Below are 19,198 nucleotides of genomic sequence, written 5' to 3'. Positions count from 1 at the left end.
GTTTCTTCCTCAAAACGCTAGCTAACGACTATCATATCTGTTCAACATGTATATTCAAGTGCAAGGAACCACATCTGGCTTCTTTATACAAAAGCATTTACGGATATATTCATAATTTTCACCCTGGTATCCAAAGATTTTCGTCTGAATATCAAAATCGTGCATAGCACATTCACGTTTATCGATCCCGGGTATTTATTTTAGTATCTCTGCTGTACCAAGTAATTATTAGTCAGGCGATGTCGGTGTGTGAGGTTGCGATCCTCCATACTTCTTGCGCCTAACGACCGTTCATTCGTCCGTACAATTGTACGTACGTACCGCATGAGGCTGCATGTCTCCTTTTTATTCTACAAAATACACTCAGGATACAGAAGTGCTTATTTTATAAGTATAGTACCCTCCATGCTGTTAGTGTCGTTACATTGAGGTTTGGTTCACTTTGTTTTCATGCCCTGCGGGGCTCTTCTATATTGAAACTCCATTAGTGGCAAGTTTTTACTATGGAAGTCGGCGGCCTTAGCCCTATCGGGCTTGCGGCCTTCATGTATTTAAAGCCCTGTCGGGCTGGGTGCCCGTCACCCATTTCATACTTTTACCAGGGATTCCCTCATGCTCCAGGCCCTGCCCTCTATCTGGGGCTAATCAGGGAACTTATTACTATTCGGGAAGGGCGAGGGACAAAGAGTCACGCAACGTCACCATTCCAAAGTGGTATATCATATCTAAGATATGAATTGACATACCGGTAGGCCAGTCCTTCCTGTCATAGGCGCCAATTTGGATATTATTCATGTGTTGTGATACTTTTGTTTAATTTTAAGAGATGATACAATACATTCTATAGTAAATCAGTGAAACGCGTTGATCAGTGTTACGAACAAAGATAAATAATCAAATTAAATAAACATTGATCAGGGCACATCACATCAGAGACGATGGCCCAGGGGACGATGGGATCAACGGATCTTGGAAGCAATAGTTTCAAATTATTTCACTCATGTTCAATATAGTTGTTATGTGGTCATACTATAAATCATTATAGGCCTAATCATGTTCATATAGGCTTACCTCAGTGTCCAAATCGAAATGTACTAGAAACGTTACAATCAACAAAATGGCCGTGTTCAGTGTTCATCTTCATCTCTTTCCAGCAATGTGACCCCAGACAAACAAGTATGAATGTGACCTAGAATGCTGCCCTCAGTCGTCAACCGTCTGGATTGACGACTGAGAAAACTACGTGGAAAAAAAGTGACGGATTTTGCAACAGGATTCCTGTGGCATAGAGCATGCGCAGTTGTGTCCAAATTGAACTTTTGACCGAGCTTGTTGTTTTAAGAACTTCAGAGCGTGATCTTTTCACAAACGGCGCGGTACAGCGACGCGGTACACAAGCGCCGCTAGTCAGTCGCTACGGCGCACAACCAAAGTCGCATGCTCGCATTTAATATTTTCAGAAGTCCGTCACGATATGGACTGTAAGACAATCAGTCGTCACTACGAAGCAGTAACACTCCCTCATTTCAAATCTTTAGTTTTGGTTTCTCTTTGTTCAGAAACCAAAAATCAAGGGATTAAAAAGTAGAGCTGATCTGGTCTGCAATCATAACACTATTATGCTGGGAGGACACAGTACAGGGTATATAACCAGAAGTATACAATAGCCTATTGTGCTAACATAATTATTATCATGATTGATATCGGAAATCTATCCCGCGGACGACAGTTGATGCTCTCCGTCGAAGGCAGGTGGCATATTACACTCACGAGTTCTAGGCCTAGAAATCATATATACATGCGCGTAAGGATGGGGCGGGGTGGGGGATTTGTTTGTTTGTATGAAACATAAACGATGCATGGAGATGATTTGATTATGAATTAGTTTATTATCCCGGAAGCACAACCCATACCTCTTTAAGAGGGGCTCCCTCCTATATAACCCTAAATTACCCCTTTCCCCTCCTCCTCCCCTACATTCGATATCTTCATCTCGAGCTCTCCTCCCCCTTCTCTTTCACTTCCAATGCTCTCTCTCATCTGTTTCTCTCTCTCCCGGCCCATATCCCCCTTGCCCTCCAACCACCCCCCCCCACACACACACACACCACAATCTCTTCTCCCTCTATCTTCTACTTTTTGCAGTAAAAATTGCTTCAGTAAAAGTCATTAGGTTATTAGAGGTCATATAATAGCCTTCCATCGATTCTGGTACATGGGATTAAGGACATGAATCGATTTTGTTTATAGCACCTATACAATTACAATAGTGGCCCTTTTGTAATGTCGAATGCAAATATTTCGATGGTCTATATTTTTTCACAGGTGAATTAGCCTAGGCTTATTCGGTTTTGTAAACCACGTCTTTCAATGTAGATTACCATGCTCAATATTGCACTGCGAAATTTAAACATTTCTTTTGTATACTTAGAGTAGGTAACTTCAAATCAAATAATTTTACGATTCACACCACTTATAAGAAACTGAAACCAAAACCGAAACTGACTGACACAAATGTTCGGTTTTAAACAAACGGTAGAAACAATGAGTTCGATATCTTATGATTCAAGTGGTTAGGCAGGACAATAGGAAACCACGTGACCAAAACCAAAACCAAAACTAAAACTAAACATTTGAAATGAGGCACTGTACATGCGGAGTGTGGACGGCTGATTGGAATTAGTCTAAATGTGACCTTGGAGAAGATTGACGAATGAGGGCAGCAGTCTAGGTCCCTACATTGCCCTTAGGCTGAGTTCACATAGGAGTGTACTATATACGGTATTCGCTATACGCTATACGCTATTGATTCGATCAGGCGTGTATAGGTCAGTTTTAAAACTGAACCTTCGTCTAAGCAAATGCTTGTAACTTTACTTCTTCAGGTCACATTGCATTCAATGAGGTGTCAGAATGTGCAGAATTATATAGTGCATCTATTAAAAATAATAATTTACCCACATATGGTTTAGTTTTAAAATTAGGACGGTATACGCTGCACTAAAATCGAACGCGCAGGATTCCCACTATACCATACTATATGCAGATATACGGCCTTTTGAATAGTGCCCTCTTATGTGACCCGGTATTATGAAATTGATACCTTGTTCGATTTAAGCTATACGCATGCCCAGGGGGGTGGCAAGGGGGTAGAGTCCCCCCCCCCCCCCCATGAAAGAAAAAAAGTGCCCCTCTGACAAAAAACGAAAGAGAAAATCTGGAGGGCAAAGGAAAAGAAAAGGGGCAAGGAGCTCCTTTTCCACCAAAATTCGCCCCGATCATGGGCCAAAATAGTATAAAATATACATTTTTTGCGCGCTGCGCACATTGTCATAATAAAGCCCTTTTCATCCCGATCAAGGGCGAAAATAGTGTAAAATACAATTTTTTTGCGTGCTACACACGCATATCATCCCAATAAAGCCTCTCTAAAAAACAAAATCGGTATATGTATTGTGTGATGCAACTGGAATTTTTTCGTCTCTGCCCAAAATTTTATTTTGCCCCTCCTGACCAAGAAAGCTGGCTACGCCCCTGCGCATGCATCTGCAAAACGTGCACCGTATACCCGAATAGTATACTTCTATGTGAACGCAGCCTTATGAACTCTCAACCTTCTGAGCTAATTAATAGTTTAAGGCCAGAGTAAGGGGAGACACATTCGTCCACACCTGAGATTTCTTGATATTTATCAACACTAAGATGTATTCTTTCACTTGAAACTGATAAAAATACAACTTCCTAATATTTACTTGTATTTTTGCCTGATTTATTTCACTCTTTTCAACTCTAAAAAGTCACATGGCTCAAGACAGCTTAGTAAATTGGCGGGAAATAATGAGTCGGCAATGCGCGAATGCGAAATATTGTGATTACGTGCGTGATGCGTGTCGCGTGACGCGGCGCAACTCTGCGGGTATGTCCAACGCAGTCAAGGCGCATTCGGTATGTTGTTAACGCCAGCAAATGTGATGTAAACAAAACAAAAATTTGCAGTAAAAAAGCCACTTAGATTTTTTTATTATTTTGGATTTAGGCGCACTAAAACAGACATTATAGATTCATTGGTGCAAAAAGATGCATATTTAGACCATACACCAGATACAGCTTTTGCAAGCGTGAAAGTCTTGCCGTTTTAAAATATAAGGACGTTTTGTGCATAATTTTGACATTTTTTTACTAAAACGTCGATTTCTCAGAGTTCATTTTCAACAATATTGTACGATTTTTGTGACAAGATAACTCAAAAATATGCAAGCAAAAGGTAAACCTTTTGCACTATCGTTTAGAGCACATCAAAGTCTAGGGAAGGTTTTCTCATTTTTTCAAAATATTTGTTTTGAACAAAAATACACACCATTATGTGCAATTTTTAGCTTAATAGAGTGACAAAATTGCTTTTTTCACATTTTTCGAAATAATTAAAAAAATAAGACGAATTTCAAAAAAATAAAAAACCTTCCCTAAGTTCATGTCTCTTCTTCGTGAAAAACTAACTAATGTTTTTTACTCCGTACGGATTTTTTTTAAGTTGTCACAAAAAATTGGGGTAAAAAGTGCATTTTGTGATTTTTTCAAAAACTCAAGATTTTTGAACAAATCTGACGTCACCATGGGATTCCTTGACTCATTTACTTTCCAAAAATGTAGAGTTTTATATACTTTGGACATACAATTCAAAAATAATGATGCTCAAAAAGGTCTGTGTTCTCTTCCATTACTTTGCCCTTAAGGGATGTAGCAATTTTGAGGGAATTTGAGGAAAAATATGAGAAATCTGCAATATTTGCTATGAATTTTAGCCTAGAAATATTTATCACAGGTGCAAATTCATGGTACACATGAAAAAGGGAAGTCTTTAGATTAGTATTTTAGCATACTTAATTTTGTTAACTGGTAGGAAATTCTTCAAATAGGCTTGTACAATAAACGATGCATTTCAGCCCGCACACCCATTTTTTTCATAACGGGTGCACACCAGTAAATAGCTCCCATTGACTTTCTGTACAAACAGGGCCCAGGAAAACATCATTTTCTTGACTCCAGAACGACTCAGTTCTTCAAAACTTACCTTTTCTGCAAGTCGAAGGTCAGATGAAGTCATCTATTTTAGAAATTATATACGGAGTCCAGCATTTTTTTCCAGAAAAAAGCCGACTAGATCACCCTATAGCCAATACAGCGTACGCCACCTTACAAATAGCTTGGTGTTTCTGAAATGTAATACATTTTGAAAGTTTAGCCAAATTGTAATAAAAAGTCAGATCCTGCTCATTTTTCACAGACAATCTATTTCCCAGGCCTAAATGAGGATTAAATATGAATCAGGGCCTAATAGTTGGGTTTTAAGCCTTTTCTGATGGATTTAATTTAGTCGTATTGCACGAATCCTCGTTTTAAACACTGATTTTTTTTCTCCCAGGGTGTAGGAGACTTGTATTTACTGGTGTGCACTCTAACAGGCCCAAAGTTTACTTACACTGCAGCGCTGGCAACACAATAAATTCTGTAAAACCTTGACGAAATGAAAAGTCATGAAAGCGTTCCGCTTGGTTTATTGCATACCGAACAGAGGGACAGGTCTCTAGTTAGATTCCACAAACATTCATACATTGCCCCGTGGTACCTTACGGAGGCCAGAATTAAAAACCTCGCGTCGAGGTTTTGCCAAGTTTTAAAAATAACGGTTACTTAATGAAATGACGGTTAGTTCATGAAAAAGAAGAAGTGAAATTTAGCAAAACGCGACGAGGTTTATTTGCCCGTAAGAGAGCTCTATTGTTCCGCTATTGTATCCGCTATTGTATCCACTATTGTATTCTATTCATAAACATGATAAAAGCTACTGCAAGAATCGCGGCAATCCCTGATATCGCTGGTGTCTACCGCCGGCGTTTCGCATTTATTGACATTCAAAATGATCCCATACTCTTACATTTATAGTCTTATTCTCGCTTTTTATATAATATTCAAAAATATAGAATCTATAGAGGCATTGCATGTGACGTATCATCCCGTAAATATGGCAGACCACTCAAATGCATTCAACAAAAGCATGATTGCAATCTACCGTGACAGTTCGTCTCACACACATAACCCTGCACAAATAGGTTGATGACAACATTTGATTGAATGGACTGTACTCCGCCATAACTACGGTGAAGGACACCGGTTCAAATCCTTTGTTTGGAGCCAATCAATAATTTCATGCAGGGCCTCTATACGCTGGCGAAGTTACGTAATAATCGGATTAACTACCATAGCAATAGGTGAAAACAATTTTTGAATATACCGCGCTGCACTGATACATTCACGCGGTACCTCTGCATTGAACCATATCATGTTGATCACTTGCACCTGTAAGATAAGTATCTTTGAAAAGACCGGTATTATATTCAATCTATGATTATAGACATACACATGTGATGAGTGCAACCTGCTTGTAGTGCGGCGCGTTATATTCAAAATTGTTTTCACCTATTGCTATGGTAGTTAATCCGATTTATTACGTAACTTCGCCAGCGTATAGATACCCAACCCAGAAGTGCCCATTTATTTTCTAATTTTTTGTAATCGCGCCCAAATATCACCGCAAATATCTTATACACGGTTTTATTGATTCATTTTGGGCTTACCAAAAGTTAGAAATCGTGAAAAATGGCAACATCCATTGATAGCAATGCTTGAGTAAACATTGTCTAAACACTAGATAAAAAGACAGCTTTGTACTACAGAGAAGATGTGAGGAAAACGAGATAGATCCAGCTATCCTCAAACAAAATATGTGTGCTGCCGCTCATTCAAAAGTAATCACGCTATTCAGGTTTAACAAGGGGTTCGAACCCATGATGGGTGTGATACACAACTTGCTGCTTAATAGTTTAAGGGAAAGGTCAGTGTCTGTATATCATCATACTATGCATACCATGCATGCAGACCCTAACATCCAGTTATATTTCAAATAAAATATGACCGAAGTTCCATGGCAAATTATAATTTCTGACGCTACTCTTTCAACCTCTACGATTTATGATACAGACTATTTTCAATTATCAAAATATCTTTATTAGGTTTGCAGGAAATGACAGGAAAATACATACAACAATAAAATAAACATGATCCACAATCATCCCTTTTCTAACAAAATCCTAAAACACTCTCCCTAACTAATTATAATTCGAAATAATAACACCTATTCATTTATTCATTATAAACCTCTCCTAAACTGGAATGTGTATGTGGTGAATTGTAATTTTGATATTAAACCGATATATGCTAAGGAAACAAACAGGTACTATAATATTATTCAAAATCAAGAATAATATCAAACAAATCCTCCTACTCGAACAGTACACTTAATTTAGGCCCGGGATTTAGGCCTGCATTATGATTATAGACCTAAGGTAAAAATACTTGAAGAGATAACAAGAAACCTTTCGTTTAGCTTAATCATGTTAATCGGGAAGTGACCTCTTGAAATGATATCATCACACCGATCAGACTGATCTTTATGTTATTACAGTGCGGCCCACATACAATGTTCAACACAAAGTGAACGATGTTATAACTTGGAGGGCTAACAAACCAACACCGCCAAATTCGACTGACGTGCGCAAAGAGCTTTTAATAGAAATAGAGTCGCAATAGATTATATAATGCTTTGTTCGTTTGATGCCGATTAGAAGTTGCGACAGGCTATTCATAAAGGTGGTACCATTGTTTCGAACAAAGGGGTTCCGCCATTAAATTGGTCACTGATCCGGCATCATATATAACGCTCTACACAACAGGCGAGTATCAATAAGTGAACACAATACAGTCATGTGTAAGGGCAGTCATGTGTAAAGTGGTACCATTGTACTCACGTATCCCAAATGTGTGCTTGTGTGGGTCTGAAGTCTATAAAGGAGGCTTTAGCTGTCGATGCAATCATCTTTACCACCCACCTGACTTTAGGCGCTTCATTTAAATAAATTGAATACTCTTGCTGATCGATTACACATTAGAATGTATGAAGGCTGCCATGTTTCACTGTACCGGGTACTTAAAAAATATCCACTCCATGCCAAAAAGAAATCTACGCCACTGCTCAGGGATATTAAGTGTGTGCATAAGAAAGAATCAGTGCAGAGAAAATAAAATAAATGAATGAATAAAGAAAATAATAATTATTATTATAGAATATAAGCATATAATAACAGCACTAGGCAGCCATTCAATGATGCCCAAACCTTGATGCGTTACGTAATTAGTTAACACCCAGTCAGATATATTTCACACCTGCCAAACACATATCACCCAATTTCCTGGATGTTGAATGTACCCTCTCATGAATATTGATTGGCAACATTTTCCAATATGTCAGCGCTCAAATCGGACACAATAGAACAATAGACCCTTCAGTGCGTTAGACGTGTGTACAACGTGAGAAGCTATGAGGAAATTGAACACTCGTTGTCTGATCATGCATGACATTGTGTTTATGGTTCGGATAGCGGTTACTTAGCAGCTCTCGTTCCGCTTGGGTTTATTGAATACACTCTATAGTCATCAATATGTCGTTTCCAGTCCCTGGCTGAACTATTGGGTTCAGCTATTATTTTTTTTAATAATTCCTTTACCCCATGCAGCTGATTGGGGTGGTTACGGGTCGTTAAAACCACTAACCGCGAAATGAGGATATCGAACATAGGCCCCCGCAAGGCTACAAAAAAACTGCTAACCGCGAAATATGGATATCCAACTAGTTTGCCCGCAGGGCTACAAAGAACCACAAACCGCGAATATGGATATCCAACAAGTTTGCCCCGCAGGGCTTCAAAGAACTGCTAACCGCGAAATATGGATATCCAACTAGTTTGCCCCTCGAAGCTTCAAAAACCAAAACGGCGGATACGTGAGATGTTTCTTAGATGATAAGCCACACTAGCACAGAGAGATGATATATGATTTGACATGGACATATGTGTGTCAAAAATGATGCCAAGATTGCGAACGGATTTAGCAGGTTGAATAATATCCGGACCAACTTGAATTGTGACTGGAGGCATATAAACTTTATTATGAGGAGAAATGGCAACAAAAAGTTCTGTTTTCTCATTGTTCAGTTTTAGCATATTGCCCGTCATCCAAGATCGTATTTCACAAATACACTGAGTAAGTGTGGAGAGGGCATACTGGATTGATGTGGAACTTGTAGGGTCAAAACTGGTGTATAGTTGTATGTCATCTGCGTACTGGTGGTAACTCAAGCCATGTTTGCTGATGATCTTGCCAATGGGGATGGTATATATACTGAAGGACAGTGGACCAACAGTTGAACCTTGAGGTAGTCCATATCTCATAACTTGCTCTCCAGAGAGAGCACCATTGATGCATACTCGCGATGTCCTGCCATTGAAGTACGACTTCAACCATTTGAGTGCTGTGTCTGCTAAGCCAATCTCACATTCCATCCTGCTGAAAAGAATCCCATGATCTACAGTGTCGAAGAACACCAAAAAGAGGTGGAGAAACTCGAAAGCAAATCATATACTCGAGCTAGCCGAAAATCATCTATCACAGACATTCACAAGTCAGCTACCACCGACTACGTAGTCTCTTCTAATCATTCCATCAATTGGGAGGACTCAAAAGTTATCGACAGGGAAGCTGACAAGACCACCAGATGGCTAAAAGAGGCCATCTGGATACGCCGAAAAGGAAAAGACACTCTAAACAAGGACGAGGGGGCTATTCACTCAACAACATTAACTAGTAACAAACGCACGGCGCATGCGCGAACCGGGAAATTCAGTTTTGGTTTTGAAACGTAAACAAAGCCGAATATCAAAACAACTCCATGCAGAAAATCACTTCTTTTTTTATAAAACTAAGCAAAATTACAACAATTACTTCAGGGAATATAAACACCAAAGTCATATCTAGCACATATGTCAAAAAGAAGTTGAAAATTCATCAGATACGCGAGAAAGGGTCGAATTTTCGGTCAAAAAAAATTTCGAAAAAAATCGTATGTTTTTGGCCTAAAACTTGGCCATAACAAAATTCCCGTACACCACCAATTTCATGATTTTTGTTCCTCAAAAATTAACTGAGTAATCCTCATAGTGTTTTCAAGTCAATTCCCCGGGAGACGGAGAAACGGACATATAGAAAAAAAAGATATTTAATTTTATTTAATTTAAGGTTACACGAAGAAACGTATAAAAACGTATAAAAGACGTATAAAGTTGTTCTCTAAAACCGCGTTTTCTCAGCAATCAAATATCGCAGTGAGTCAAATGTTGGTGCATGGATGTATCTTTACATTGTTTTTGTGTGTTTATACAAATTTTTAGAATCCGTTTGAAAATCCTTCGTTTAAATCATTTTTACGCACCATGTTCAAAAGATCAAAAACGCGTTCCATGCAGTTTTTTTCAAATGTTCGCTCCGTATAAAACCACGCCGAGTGATTATTTTCTTTTTTGTATTGTACTACAAATCGACCAAAGAAATAATGTTGCCATGGGGAAGAACAAAATACAGTACCGATTAAATTTTATTAGCCCGTTTTGGGGAACAATTTTCGAGAATCTTGTACCACAAAACACTGTTTTGTTACATTATCGATATCTGGATTACGGGACGTTAATTCAGACATCTGAATACCTACATTATTTCTCAACATTCTGCCAATTGCTATCCCATTTGATTTTCACTCCAAATTGAGGTTTTTCCTCCATCAGTTCGTTCAAAATTTCAGCGCCGACATGCGTGTTTATTCTAAGAGCCATTGTGCGGACGCGATTGTAATCACGTAATTGCATCCAATTATAGTTATACGAGGGCCGGTCAAAAAGTTCGTAGAACTCGGTATGTTACTTTGTCGCACGGTATTAAATTTGGTCTCATTTGAAAGCTTGTTCCTTTAAAACATGACTGCAAAGATATTATATTTTTGCATCACTGTATATGGGCAGGACACTCTTCAGAGGAAGCCTACCTCCATGAATTCACAGGTACTACCAGAAGTGAATACAGGGTCATCATGGAAATTTCTCCCGACGGTGGTGAAAACTCAAATAAACTTTAACAATGTACAGTTGTTGTAAATGGTAATGAAGTCCTTGGTATTCAACAGCAACGAAATGGCTCTTAGAGTTCAAGAATGGAGTAAGCGTCCTTGAAGATCATCCAAGGTCCAAAAGACTTGCTGACGTCATCACTAATGATATACGCGCTGGTACAGTGGCATTGATAATGAATATAGAGCCAAATAAGAAAGATGAGGTAGCCACAAAATATGACAACTCTGATGAATGTGTTTTCAATATTAATCCATTAACATTTGGGTATCCCAGAGTGTATTCTAGATGGGGTCCCGGAATCGTCATGTACAAAATTGATACCAGTTGACATATTCAGGTCCACACCTTCTATACACTTATAATGAGGACCAAGGCAAGTTTAATCTATATGTGGTTAAAGGTGATAAGGCAAACATTAATCACTGCAATTATGAGTGAATTTAGTGGAAGCACCTGGATCTCAAACCCCTAAGAAGATCATCACTCGGTCACCGTAGTGCAAGGTCTTCATCGCTGTTTCTGAGATCCAGGGATAGTCTTGATGACAGATCATTTGCCAAATGAAAGTACAATTATAGGCACATATCATACAATTTTTTATAGCAAAATTGAGGCAAGCCGTCGTGTGAAGAAGGTTGATGGTAGGAATGTGGCTGTTTTCGGATTGTGTCCTGTACGCTATTCTTCGTTTGTCAAGCTGCCATTCACGATAGAGGGGTCAGTTAATTAAACTAACCATATTGTGGTTCAGGCATGGCCTTCAGTTAGTGAAACCTATTTTAGAATTTTAAGTCCTACCTTCATAATACCAGGTTTGCTGGTGATCAATGCTGGTGAGCCTTCACTGAAGAGTGGCTCACGGAGCTATCGGAAGACTTCCATTTTGTTGACATAGAAGGTTTCAAGAAAAATTGCGACGGGTACATTAAGGTATGTATTGACCATGCTCAAGGGAGAGATAGAAAGAAATTGGCTAGTACTCTTTCAAGTACCTTGTTCTACGAACTTATTGACCGCCCCTCGTATATCCGCTTTGGGAACAAGCAATTGCGTAAGCTGATGTATGGCCGAGTGGATAGAGCGTTGGACTGGGGATCTGTTATGAAACATTTTTGTTGGTTCGAGTCCCCGTGTGGCTGAATTTTCTTTTTTTTTCTCTTTTCTCATTTTTACTTCCTTTCTTTCCTCTTTTCTTTCTCCTTTTCTTTTTTCATTTTTTTTCATTTCTTTCTTTCTTTCTTTTCGTTCTTTTCTTTCTCTCTCTCTCTCTCTTGCTTTTCTCTCTTTCTTTCTCTTTTCACTATTTCTTTATTCTTTCTTGCTCCTTTCTTTTTAGTTTTATTTGATTGATTTGCTGACTGCAGTGAATCGTGATTGATTGTTTTTCACTTTATATCATTCAGAAATTTGTAGGCCTGTCTTGTTGAATATTCTTCCCAAATTCGATTTGCAAATAATTGCTTTTTGATATTGTTGTTGATGTTATTGTTGTACCCTATTACATTGTAAATGTAATCAGGGGAATAGCAGCATTGATTTATCAAGGCTATAAATTCAAAATCAACCAATTTTCCAGGGCGTAGCTTGACGAAGTGCCCCAAATCAATTTTAAAATTTATAAAATCCTTATGAAAGTTGCCGAAAACGGCTTGTGCCCCACGGCCGCCCCTCATGACACCCCACCCCCCGACACACGAGCTCCGGGCATCGGCACGAGCTAAGCCAAGTTTCATAGCCTTTTCATGTCTTGACCGTGGATCGATATTCTATTATAAGTTGGCCTACGTCCCGGTACGCTTGTGCATTTTCTGCATGGCTGTTTCTGTTATGAACTTACGCCCCTCTGAAATCAAGCGCATGAAAAACTCTCGGCTAACCTTAATCCACAAATTGACACCTGAGTCGGGGCGTTGCAAACGTGTCATACACGGTGAGTATGTGTGTACATGTGTACTAGTGTAGGGGCCGAGTCTACAGCAAGCTTGAACTTCCCGGCTCGCGCATGCGCCCTGCGTTTGTTACTAGTTAACAACAACATCTTCAGGGGGGGGACGGAGGATTTCTTGATGACTGGCAACCCTTTATTTATTCCCTGGTCCTAATCGATAATCGTGATCAGATTTTGCCAGGCCGGTCTGGATCGGAAAAACTTTGGTAAAAACGCCGCCATTTTGTCATCGGAAAACACAGTTTTTAAATTCCAAAAGAAGTCAACATTGCCTGATGTTCATGACTTAAAACTTCGTGTATGCAAAGATTTTCGGACTTAGATCATAATGGGCACACCGCAACTCTATATATTTTCAATAGTAGCTAAAGCTAGCGTATTTGCATAATAATGTGCAGGATATGCTCTGGTGAGCAAGGAGTGTATTGGGCGAATACATCCATGGGATGATTCGATCACTGACTAAGTTTGATAGCCAAAGACACGGGCGTGCAACTTTACAGCTGCGCTCAATACATGATGCATGATACTGAATGCCACTGATGTTTGGTTTTCTGCATGAAATTAGGATTCAGATTCCGGACAGCGCTATAGATAACTGATTTCACCGGGAATTTAAGTAAGCCTACGGCAGTATGAAATCAGATGATTCAACTCAATTCGTAAACATGGTCAAAGATGATGGAAAAAAGGTATGCCTATTAATTATGCGAGCAATTCGCTGAGAAAACTGCTCAAGATTGATAGATATCGTCAAACTGGCTGCATGCGTGAGATGTAGGCCTATTCAGATTTAGAGTATGATAGGAATTGTTCTTGTTGGAGGTGTTTCGATCATGTTGTTTTTTTTTATTGATGTTCCAACATGTTAAGGTGAAACCCATGTGTATATAGTGAGAAGATTATTCGATTTATATAATAAATCACATGCATGTGCAGGGTACACAAATTACGCGCGCATTATCGATTCAATGATGTGTTAAGTGGTGGACGTAATAAACTTTCTTTTATGAGAGTTGCTGGTTTAGTTATGCATCGTGATTTACATCATACAGGATGTGGTAATTATTGATACCGTTTTACACACAGTTAGAACAGCAGTTCTTGTAAACCGTTGGGTATACTTTTACATAAATAGCGGTGTCTGAATGTAGTGAAGAATGGGCGATAATAAAGGCCCGTGGTAATATATTGTCATACGGATGATCATTGCGCAGCTGCCTTGGTCAAAATTTATATTGGCCTACGCTAAGGCCAGTTCAGTTCAAAATCAGAAACATAACAGGATGATGAAGCAAATTTGGGTTATTTTAATACTGAAATGGTATATGGAATAATCGTGAAGTGATATTTCTATTGGTCCAAGATATTGCTGTAGGCGTTGGCCTATTTCGATTAATATTTTCTTTATCTAGGCCGAGGCCTATGTCCAGGCATGCTGCATTGGTTATGAAATGTATAGGCCTATATATAGGCTACGCAAATTGTAAGCTCATTTCCTAAGTTGTTAAAAAAGGTTATTTACCTCTGCATATCATGCTATTATATATCCATTCGGCTTTTGACATTGGGATATACCAACTAAGTAATATTTAAGGTCGTTTGTCTAATTTTTAATAGAGACCATTACAATTCGATATAGAACGAATTACGGATGGTAGGCCTACAAAGGCCTACAACAAGAATCTTAAATAAGGTTATGTGCAGTGACCGAGATAATGGATAACAGCTTATAGATTATTGTTGCTAACAATGTGATTAAGTTAGAGATTGAGTCTCGAATCGATATCTAGGGAGCTTTCCAATTCATTGGAACCTATATATCTGAACAAAGCTTTAGATGAAATTAGATCATTAATCATGACAATGTGCAGGCATGATGTATATGCCATCATGGTCAGGTATCGTATGAAGGTTATTGTATAAGGATATAATCATGTCTTGCAGAAATGGTGATCATGCATAAATACATAGTGTGTTACAAATTAGTGCATATCGATCGAGTACTGCTTGAGCACGCTGAGGCAGTTAATGAGGATGGAGAAGTTTTTGTCAAGTGTTTCAGCAAAGATATACAGAATAAGCTCAACATAATTACTATCTGGTTACACAGTAGTATTTTTAGTTTTTACAAGAATTTTCTTTAAACAGGACATGGTTTAGCATTATCGTAACTTTTTGTTTTGTTTGTTGTTTTTTCGGTCGACTCGTGCGGAGGCACACTTGTTGGGCCTGCAGACTCGGGTATTTTTGTTTTATTTGGTTTATGACATGTACTTTTTGGGGAAGGAAGATGATTATAATCCTCCGGATCAATCAATTCAATGCAGATGGTGCAAGTGTTTAATTGAGAATATAGTATGATGAATATAGTTTAAGTCAACGTAGAGATTCTCAGATAGGCCTAAAGGTAGGCCTACGGTGGTCCATAATAGTGGTCAGAAATTTGAGATTGACTTATGACGATGTTCAAATTTATAGAGACGGAAGAATGGAAGATCAGTAGGCCTATGGCATAGACCAGACAGGGTCTAATTCTGCATAAAACCGGGCAAAGTTATTTCTATAGATCTGCTGCGCATTCAAATTGCATTGTATTGCATCGTAATTTCATTTGTGTCTATGCTAATTATGTTTACACAACATGAACTCACGTGTTTTCAAGCAAATTCGCCGATAATAGGTGATCAAAAGCGATCGGAATGTTACAAAAGTACAGATCGCATTCAGCTTACTTCATATGAGATGATCTTTGGAAAAATACGGCATAATTTGTCTTGGTGTTTGCGGAATGCCATGCAGTAAAATATTAATACGTTGCGGCAATTCATGATTGACAACTAACAATCGGCGTGTCCTTCGTATCCTCCACTGTCAATTTCTTATCCACTCACTAATCCTCACAAAAGCTTTGTGTTGATTACGTAATGTGTGGAGGCAAATTGCAATAAGTACAATGAAATAATGAGTAGGGCGGGCTCCGAGGCGGGTTTCTTCTTCATCTTACGTAACAGTATTGTTCTCCAAAAAACCCGGAAGCTTGTCGTTTGGAGCTCTAGCTGAAATACAGCAAGATAATGTAAGATAGTAAATGTAAACCTGTATTTTAGCTAGAGTATCTCGAGCTAGCATAGACTAGATAATTAATGGAGTTTCGGATTACAGGAAGAAGTAACCTGATGTAGTAATAACCTGACCTTGGGTTGGATTAGAGATTAGATAACTGTATGGATTAATTTCCAGATTCTAGATGCTTATTATTAAAACGATTAGCACTGATTAGTTTTTGGGAACACAAGTGTTTGCGCACAATTAAGCGTGAACTGACTGGAGAGCGTGATCTGCGAGAGTTGCAGTTTTCAGCTACGGAGACAATTAATTTAGGCCTATACAGGCCTATACAGTGTACAGTTCATTTTTGCTGCTGTTCTGTATTTCTTTCGTGCTTATTTCTACCGGCATGTTAATATTTTAAAGTTTTTAGACTCCAGAGACGATTCTATTGAGCATAGTTTAATCAGGAATATCAGATGAAATTTCAGATTCAAGATTTATAGGCATTTTGTGTTTATGTTTATCTCGCAACAATAATGTTATGGTAGGCCTGTGCATGACATGGTGATGGTGACAGTTTAATTCATTATGATAATGTTGCAGTAGATATTGTTTTGCTAATAAATATAGCTTGATGAGATTATGGACAATAGGTAGGCCTAATCAAAGCATGCATGGTATCGGTGCAAAATATGGTGGACAGTTCAATATGGATCAGTGCATCAGTGCCTATAATGGCGATACATATATGAATCGTGCTGGCTTATTGACCAGTGCAGTGCTGACGAGGTGCATTGCCAGGGTGCATGCAATTTTAACTGCGTAACTACTGTATGCCGGTAGTTGTAGGTAGGCCTTATGTATGTCACATAGGCCTAATCTGAACACGTAATTTGGCTAATATATGTCTAGCTAAATATTCTTAAACATGACGCATGATGTGCAGTTCTCAAGCAGCCATGCTCTAGCTGATTCTAGATTTCATGGGCAGTTTGTTCAAGTCGCAACGCTGCTTAGATGTTAGGCCTAGACCCATGTACCGTACTGATTTACGGCATAGGCCTAGAAATAGTTCTGAAGCGGAAAATATACTAAATAGCTGGATAGCTAGTATAATTCTGAAGTGGATAGTAGCTGTATAGCTATTTGTAGTTCTGAAGTGGAATGTAACTAGACCGATAGGGTCTAGCTGTAAGGAATATAGGCGTATAGACTGCATGGGCTGATTTGAACCCGCATTGTAGCTGCATAGCAAGATTGGCTGAGAAATGCTGAATAAGTAACACTTATGTGACACGCGGTGTTTAGCTGCATAGCTATAGAATGCATGAATATGCATACAAGCCTCATGAGCATTCAGAAGCCGAAATGGTTTTCGATAGCAATGTTGTATCTACACTGAATGGGCCATGTTTACCGTTGCGTAGACAATGGTGGTATAACCATGACAAGATATTGGATTCATACTAGTCAACCTGAGCTAGCTAGACCGCATGGTCATAAACGAGTTCGGAGTGGATTATAGCTGTTGGGCGAATGAGTATAGGCATACATATAACATCAGTAGGTTACCATGTTTACATATGTCACACTCAGGGGTAGTTCTGAAGGCGAAAACAAGATGATATCGATATGCAATAAACCATTATATCGGTTGTATTGATAAATATGACATAGGGCCCCGGTATAGGGCCTATATTTTGCACGTGTGTAGCCTATGAGAGATTACCTATCAGGTGGTATAGGAAGAAATATGTCCGTGTGATAAGTGCAAATTATTTGTGCTGACGATTCTTTCGAACAGGTATTTATCATATAAGGGAGATTATAGATTAGATCACGGAAGCCTAATACGATGAGAAAGAATGATACTGTATGGACTGAATACCGAATTAATATTTCGGACGTTGATGAAGAGACAGAGAAGACATCTGGCATCCAATAGAAATGATTAATCATGTATTAGTTTTGCATAAGTTGAATAAATTATTGTGGCCTATATGTTTGAACAGAGAATAGGGAGAACAGGGAATATAGAGAGCAGTGAGTAGGGCCTATATTTTATCAATGTATATTCGACACGACGTTATGGACGTTGCATATTTCAGTGCATTGATGTTCCAAATTATTTTCGAATAGGCTCGTAGGCCTACACACAGCCCTAGGTAGGCCTATATATTTCCGAAGTTTACGATTTCAGTTGTAGCCAATTAGGCCCTATACATAATTGTGACCGGGGGATTGATATTGTAGATCTAGAATATGTTTTTCAAGTATTTTACTAGTCTTACGTAGTATTATTGTAGGCCTATTAAGTAAGAGGCCTAGGATAGTTTGTTATTTATTCGTAGTATTTGCTTAGATTTAAAGCAGTTGAAAGATTGGTTGGGATATTTGTTATCTTAAGCATGCCAATAGGCCTACTAGTAATTTGAGCTGATACAACCGAGAGATGATGGGCTAGATAGGCCCATAGAACAAGCCTATACGACCTACATGTCAACGAATGTACTATATGATAAAGACGGCTGGTATATTCACAGTATAGGTATTGCCGGCCATTTATTGAATTTCTCATGAAACTGATATGGACAAATCTCGATTGATATAGATAAATCGGGTCTGATATGGAGAAGTTGGGACTGAGAAGATAGAAAGTTGAGCCAAGTAGGCCTATATTAATTTTGTAGATCTATATGCCTTTCATTCAGTCATGCCGTTCTTTAGATCTGATTATGGGGATCGTGTCTGGCACTCAAAGCTTGGTGCTCCCCAAAATATGTGTATTTATGTTGTTTGTTTTTCAGGTAGGCCTATGCAAAAAGGTAGATGATGGCGGGATTGAAAATGCTTTATTCGCGGTTGAGCTTGCGAATTAGCTAATAAATATATTTTCAATAGTAGCTAAAGCTAGCGTATTTGCATAATAATGTGCAGGATATGCTCTGGTGAGCAAGGAGTGTATTGGGCGAATACATCCATGGGATGATTCGATCACTGACTAAGTTTGATAGCCAAAGACACGGGCGTGCAACTTTGCAACCAATTTGAAAATAATCAGACGATTATTTGTAGAGATCCGATAAATGAGGCAAGTAATACTTCTTGTTGAGTAGAACCAATT

The sequence above is a fragment of the Amphiura filiformis genome, chromosome 8 (genome assembly GCF_039555335.1).
Source record: "Amphiura filiformis chromosome 8, Afil_fr2py, whole genome shotgun sequence".
In the NCBI taxonomy this organism is placed as follows: Eukaryota; Metazoa; Echinodermata; class Ophiuroidea; order Amphilepidida; family Amphiuridae; genus Amphiura; species Amphiura filiformis.
Note: the sequence above shows the minus strand (reverse complement) of the source record.